We start from the raw sequence: 6971 nt of genomic DNA, 5'->3' as shown, positions 1-6971 counted from the left end.
TACCAGTTTTCTGTGGATCAGAAACTTGTCTGTGTCCATGGCTGTGTAGGTGCCTGACTCGCTTAAGAGCTGAAGGCAAGAATAATTTGTAATATGTTGTAACAACAACTTTATTGGTCATCAAACTTGCAGACATATGATAGATGGTATCTTCCCTGTAAGCCACTAGATGGTGATCTTTATATTTGTTAGCCACGTGCCTAGGTAGGCGAAGACACTACTTTTTATAGAAACTTTTTATTTTTTCCTCACCACAAAAAGACCTCAGTGCATTTCCTGCAAGGAAAGTGAAGATGGACTCACTTGGTTGAAACCAAAACAATTTGCTCTTAGTGCAGGAATGGAAAGTGAGATTGCTTTTGGTCAATGTTTGAATGGAGAGGAGGCTGGTGACCTGCTCCCACCCTTCATCTGCAAGCCAGACTCTGCCCATGTGGAGTGTCAGTGATGCCTGGAGTGTTCTAGTGCTGGTCTGCTGGGTTCAGTCACCTGGATTCCCCCTTTGCAGGGTCTGGTTGCAGTTGGATGCAGAAGGTGGTTGTGGGCTCACAGACTCAACACCTGAGATTTAATGCACTCAGAATGTCTTATTTCAGCTTGACTGCATAGTTACCCTTGGGAAGCAGACAAATATAACTGAGTTTGCTTTAATCAAAAGGTAACCATGGCAATATTTGTATTGGAAACACCACAACAGGGGTGCCTCCATGCTGATGTTTGTACTCGGACATGAGGTACTGTATGTATCTTGGGCAGGTTCTGACGTGGCCTTCCTGGTCACAGACTAATATAAGTTGGAAAGGACCTCCAGAGGTCATCAGTTTAAGCCCTTGCAGAGCAGGGCCAAATGAATTCAGGTTGCTCAGCACCTTGCCCAGTCCAATTTTGAGCTTCTCTGAGGATGGAGATTCCACAACCTCTCTGAACAGCCTGTTCCAGTACTAACTTTAAATGTGAATCTTTTTTCTTAATATCTAACTAGATTTTTGCCTATTGCAACTAGCATTGTTCAAGCAAAAAACTACCTGTAAGTAACCAGTGCATAAATTTTAGAATGTTTGATGAAAATGAAATGAAATCTCTTTTCAGTACCATAGTCACTTCAGTCTCAAAGTAATGTTGAATTATTGGCCCTTCTTAATGGGCTGCTAAGAATCTAATTTACCATCACCCTTGAGAAATCATTTGTAGGAGTTGAAAATTTTTGTGGTTGAAGATTTTAAATGCAACATGTGTCAAGGAGATAGGGCAAGAAGCCCTCCGAGAAGCTGCCAGATCAGTTGAATCCATACCAAATCTTCACAAGGTGGTGGGAATTGAGAAATCCTTTGTAGAGTGCAGTGCTGTTTGCTGTATTTGTCAGTGAAGTCTGCTTTGTCTGGTTCTGCTCCAGGACATATGTAGAAGCAGCAAAGTACAGCACAAAAGGGCCCCTATTACTATGCATCTTCCCTTCCCAAACTGGTGACAGAGAGTGAAGGATTGAATTCTGGTCAGAGAAGGACTGAGCCAGCTAGTCTTGTTGCACAGGAGGCCAGTGAGCTAGCAGAAGTGTTTGACTGGGGAGGCCTTTAATTCAAAATAACAACACACTAAGTAGTAAGCACTCGGAGTTCGTGTCTCTTGACCAACCTGTCCTGTAAAATACCACCAAGGGTGCTGAAGCTCAGCCAGAAATGTAGCTGCATCGCTGCTCTCCCATATGAGGTGAGAGCCATAGTTTGCCAGGGCTTGCAGCTGTGGCCTCAAGATTTGTGTTGTTTCTTGAAGGAGAGGGCAACTGCTGGAGTGCTTTAGAGAACACATCAACCTGCTGGATGCCTGTCTCCTCTGGGTGAGAAAGGTAGCAGAAAACTGGATGCGCAGCCCAAAGAACAGGCTGGTCTGATCTTTTTAAGGTACATTGTCTCTCCAGAAGCTTTCCAACTACATTTCTGCTGAGGCACACATATAGACATCTATAAATGTTAGTCTTTCCCAGGCAGATGGATGTTCCAAAAAGCTTGCCTCTCCCTTCCCCCACACTAAGATGACTAACCTTATTCCAGTGAATTCAAGGTCAGCATGACCAGAGAAGATCTAACACAGCCAGAACTATTCTGTTAGGTGAGGATTGAGCCTCAGCCAGCACCCAGGATCAGTCTGTGTGAGGAGGGCTTGTAGAGGCTTGGACCAGACTGCATCCAGTTTGTGCCCTGTGCTGTAACCCATAAAACATTTGGCTCTCCAAACCACCACCTAGTCGTGACTCTGTTTTCTCCCATACTGGCAAAACAAAATGCTGGAGAAAGGCAGTAGCTTAAGATTAAACTGCCTCAAGTCAATGAGGAGCATGATTTCCAAAACCAGCGGAAAGACAAGCATAGCCCAAGTCTGTGTTGTCCCAGACAGAAGAGCATCAGTCACTAGATTATGGTCCGGACTTGCCTGGCCCTTTCTTAGTTTTAAGGATGCAGGAGGTAACAGGGCTGAGACTGCTGTTTCTGGACCTTGTGTGTTCCCTCCCCTCATTCTTGAGAGAGGTGAACAGCTATCCTTGATTAGAAATGCTTGTAGATGTATTTACACTGAGGATGATGGCTTTGCCCCCAAAACCTCCCCTTGCAAGCTGTTTTGCTCTGTGATGAACCTCCAGGGATGGCTCTCGAAACCTGGGCTTGCAACCTCATCCCTTCCTTTTCTTGCTGTAGCTTTGCTTCACGCACTTTCACACGCGTGTGCACACATAGCGTGTCTCTGTACACGCCCCTCTGCTTCATTTTTTTCTTTTCCTTTTTGGCTTCCTCTCACTGTATTGTTTTAAGTTGGTGCCTGGGCTGACCGCCAGTTTAAATTTCATCTGCCTCTCTTCTCCTCCTCCTCCTCCTCCTCTGCCCCCCTCCTCCTCTCCCCCTCCATCCCCAGAAGTGATACTGTTTACTTTCTCTGCTGCTTTCTCAATGTCTTTGTATGCACTGCAAGGGATATAATCACCAGCTGTGGAGAGCTTTCTGAAACTCGAACGTACTCCTCAGTGCCCCAGGCTAGCGACCTTGCCATTAAAAATAAATAAATAAATACAACAATGCTGTCTTTAAAGACAAGAAAATGCATTTTTTACATCTCAAGCTGGATCTTGAACAATCACGCCTGTTTTCTCCCTCTGTCATACAATTGGTGGGCTTACATATAGAGGAATAGCTATTTAGCTAGGGGCAAAAAAAGACAACCAAAAAACCTTCCTTCCCCCAAAATAAAAAATGAGAAAATGCAGCCCCTAAGAGCAACATTTTCCTTTTTTATTTTTTTTCCCCATTCTGTTGTGCTATGTTTTGCTTTATTTTTCTCCTTGGACAAGAGGAGGAAGAGTCCAGCATGGAAGTCTCAGACATTGAAGGGCATTTTGTCTCCTGGACAAAGCCTCTACAGCACTTAGGAGAAGAAAGGTTAGAGGATAAAAGTGTTTGCCAGGATTTCGTCTTCCTTTTCTTCTTCCTCTGTGTGTGTGTCTCTCTCTTTTGGGGAGGAGGTGAAAGGGAGGTCAAACCGTGCCTACTGACCTCTGCCCCTTGCCCCCTGTGAACCAGAGGGAAGCCTTTGAAGTTGTAAAGTGCCCACAAAAACAGCAAACCAAACATGCCGCTGGCTTTTCCCTCCACTTCTCCCGGCCGCCAGCTGCTTAATGGAAGGTGACAGTATGGAGGCAGCGAGACCGAGGCTTGGCGTGCTGCACCTCCACCCCAGCCCCAGCCTGCAGTTAATTGGCATGTAAAAAGCCCACACACCCAGAGCAAGGGAGAGGAGGCAACACCAAAGGGTGAAAACAAGCCCTTGCTATCTCTCCTGGTGGCACTGGGGTGTCCTACACCAGCCTGGGCAGCTGCGATGTGGCTGAGGGTGACCTCGTTCCTGCAAAGTGTTGGGCTGAGGTGACTGGAGTGGGCTGGAAGGTCACTGTGGTGGCTGGAAAGAGGTGGGAGAGGTTCCCCAGATCCCTGCTGGCCCTGCCATGGCTTCTGCTGGCACAGCTTATGGGCAATGCAGACACCATGCTTGTAGGTGCTCCTTCTGCTCTCACAGCCATTACAGGAGAGTCAAGATTCCATGAGAAACAGGCAAAACAAACTGAAAAAGTGCTTACCTCTCTTTCACTTGAAATTTGGACTATTTTCAAAAGCAGTCCCAACGTCAACAGCAGGTTGAAATTGGTTACATGTTGTCTCATGGCAATAACTAGGGCCCCCCAATCAGAGAGCATGTTAGCACTGAATGAGTGGTGAGTTTTTTACTCTTAATACTTAGAACATGGTACTTGCTTTTTTTTTTCTGCTGTTGTCTTTGAGGTCTACATCTTGCTCAGGTGAAGTGTAGCCTGAAGCATTTTCGATGCCCTCAAAGGACAGGGAGTTTGTTCTCCTTCTTTGTGTGCGAACACCTTCTCTGTTTCCTGATGGACAGAGGGTTGTCCCTGACGAGAACAGGGTGGCCAAGCCCTAGCCCATGTCTGCAAGCCTTCACCTGAAGGAGACTGAGTATGGCACAGTTTTGCCACAAGCACTGATCTTCCCTCCAGCAAACCACTGCCTTGTGTGAGATGCCAGGCTATTGCTTTGGCAGATTGCTGCTTGCTTTTTTTATTTTCTTATTTGTCCATGGTCCAACAACTCTTTCCTCTTGTTGTGTTGCTGGGATTTGAAGTTGCCCCCACTTGTATGACATGGGGTTTCTGCCCCAGGAGCCCCTTCAACAATAGGCGACTTGTTAAGCTTTGTTGTTTTGTGAATAGGGTAACATCCTCATATACCAAAAATTATCCCTAAACCCCCATAAAGTCTGGTCCTAAACCTCGGGAAACCAGACTGGCTACTAGCTGAGCAAAAAAAAAAAAAAAAAAAAAAAAAAAGGAAAAAAACCAAACAACCCATCAGCCACCTTTCCCATCTACTGCAGGTAGGTTCATGCTGGCTGCAAAACAATTGCAGCCATGAGCCATGCACAAGTTCAGTAGTTTCTGCTGCCTTTTTCCTGTGCCTAGTGTGGTTTTCACCCCTTGATGCTGGGCAGGAAATCCCAGCCCAAATGAAGTCAAACTGAGATTTGTCATTGACTTAGTGGAACCTGAGACTTTGCTCCTTATCTACAGCAGCAGCATTCAGGGATTCATATAGAATAAAACTCCTTTGGCTCTCATTCTTCCTATGCTTGTGAGTGCCCAGATAAGCCCTGTGGGTTCCAGCTGGCATTTCTGATCTCACGCGTCTGGGGCCTGATAAGGTGTTACAATGTCCAACATACAAAATCCTGTCCGGCAGTTTTACCTCCTCTGTTCCTGTATGTAATTTTTTTCATACTTGAAGAGAATGTGTCATTCCTGGCTGATAACCTGTAAAGAATACAATAGTTAACTATAGCTAAATAATTAATGTGCTGTGTGTCAGTAGTGACTGATGCTCAAAGCATCCAGAGCTGAAACTGCTCTTTTTTAAAATTCAAATTCAGCCGTGTCCAGCACAACTATTAGTATGGATTAAGTCAACACCTTTTAGTCCTTCTGAGCTCAGTAAAATCTTCTGTTTCTGGTTTGCAGTTATTGTATGATCTCTCCATAGCACCTCTACAGAAGATCTGATTTTATCATCTGGAATAGCTGAGCTTTTACTTCCTCTCCTATTGAGAACAGGACTCCGTTTTATGCACATATCTAATGATGCACAAAGTAGCTTCTTCTTCTTCCATCTTTAGGATGTGCCAGACTTCATCAAAGTTCTAAAATAAATAACAGTCATAAAGAAAAGTAGTGTTTGTTACAAGTCTGCCATTCCAGGCTATGAGGCAGAATCAGGTTCCCCATCTCAGATTCTGTTATTTCCCTCTGGGCTCATACCATGCTTACCACATAGAGAAGATTTCAGGAATTTGCTGTCATTGTGTAATATTCACCATTTAGTGTAGGGAACCTATGTCAGGCAGCCTAAACATTGAGTGTGGACTAAGAAGAGGGGAAGGCACCTCTGGGGGCGGTTTGGACCACATAAGTAGAACAGGAGCTAGGTTCCTACCCTCTGGGCTCTGAATCATGTTCAAAAAATGTCTGCCCTTCTCTCTGGAGTTTGCGGGGAGTCTCAGTTTCTAATTTGGACAACTCAGCATGGTCCACATGGTGAAATAGTGTAAGGACCCCCCTGCATGTTTACTTGAACATCCATTAGAATGAGGCTGTGCTCACAGTGTCCTCAGGCTCTTCTTTGAGGGGAGCTTCTCTAGGAATGACTGCTTGTTATTGCATTTTTCACCTTGAGTTCCAACTTTAAAGTAGGACCTGCTTTCACAGATTTATTTATTTGTATTTATGTATTTGTTTGTTTTAGGGTAGTTCCTTTCCGTCTCCTCTACAGACTCGGTTCTCCTTGCATATGTTGAAGAACATTTTTTGCCTGAGTGTGTCACTGCTATAATTTCTGTAACTGCCTGCTCATTGCAGCATTGGTTTACCCTTGTGCAGAATTTGACTTTGCACCTTGAAGAAATGTCTCATGCTTTAGTGCTGTGTGCTCAAGTTCCTTCCCTGCTTGCCAATACCTGTATTTAAGGAGAGCAGCCAGTGCTGGCCCTCAGAAGGTTCTGCCCATGAAGAAGCCAAGTCCATCTTCTTCAGCAACTTCGTTTGAGCCTGACTTTGTATTACAGCAGAAATATGTAGCTTCCTAAAGAGCCTGAATATTTCCACTTTTGTGACCTCAGGTTTGTGGCTTAGGATGCCAGGGGACTGAAGAGCCATATTTTGTTCCATGATCAGAATATCAAAGCTCCTCCATACTTGGCTCTGTCATTGGTTTTGCTGTGTGCTCTTAGATAAGATAAATTCACCTCTGCCTGTCTCTGTGTGGCTGCCTGCAGTGCAAAACAATGACGTTTCCTTTGCAAAATCTTTTGTGGACTACAGCAATGCAGGATTTTTCCCTTTAAAGAATTTTCTTATATTATTTTAGAGT

At 44.8% G+C, this 6971-nt stretch overlaps 1 long non-coding RNA gene across 1 annotated transcript; it reads right to left on the bottom strand.

Annotated features, from left to right (window-relative positions):
* Positions 1–219: 219 nt before the first annotated feature.
* On the bottom strand, positions 220–6690 carry LOC113975001. The gene is made up of 3 exons (XR_003536733.1): positions 6559–6690; positions 5298–5362; positions 220–276 (listed from the first exon to the last, which is right to left on the bottom strand). It is a non-coding gene; the product is annotated as an uncharacterized LOC113975001 (long non-coding RNA).
* Positions 6691–6971: the final 281 nt, after the last annotated feature.

The sequence above is a fragment of the Neopelma chrysocephalum genome, unplaced genomic scaffold (assembly GCF_003984885.1).
Source record: "Neopelma chrysocephalum unplaced genomic scaffold, ASM398488v2 Primary Assembly neopelma1_24, whole genome shotgun sequence".
Taxonomy (NCBI): Eukaryota; Metazoa; Chordata; class Aves; order Passeriformes; family Pipridae; genus Neopelma; species Neopelma chrysocephalum.
Note: the sequence above shows the minus strand (reverse complement) of the source record. Positions and strands in the feature narration are given on the sequence as shown.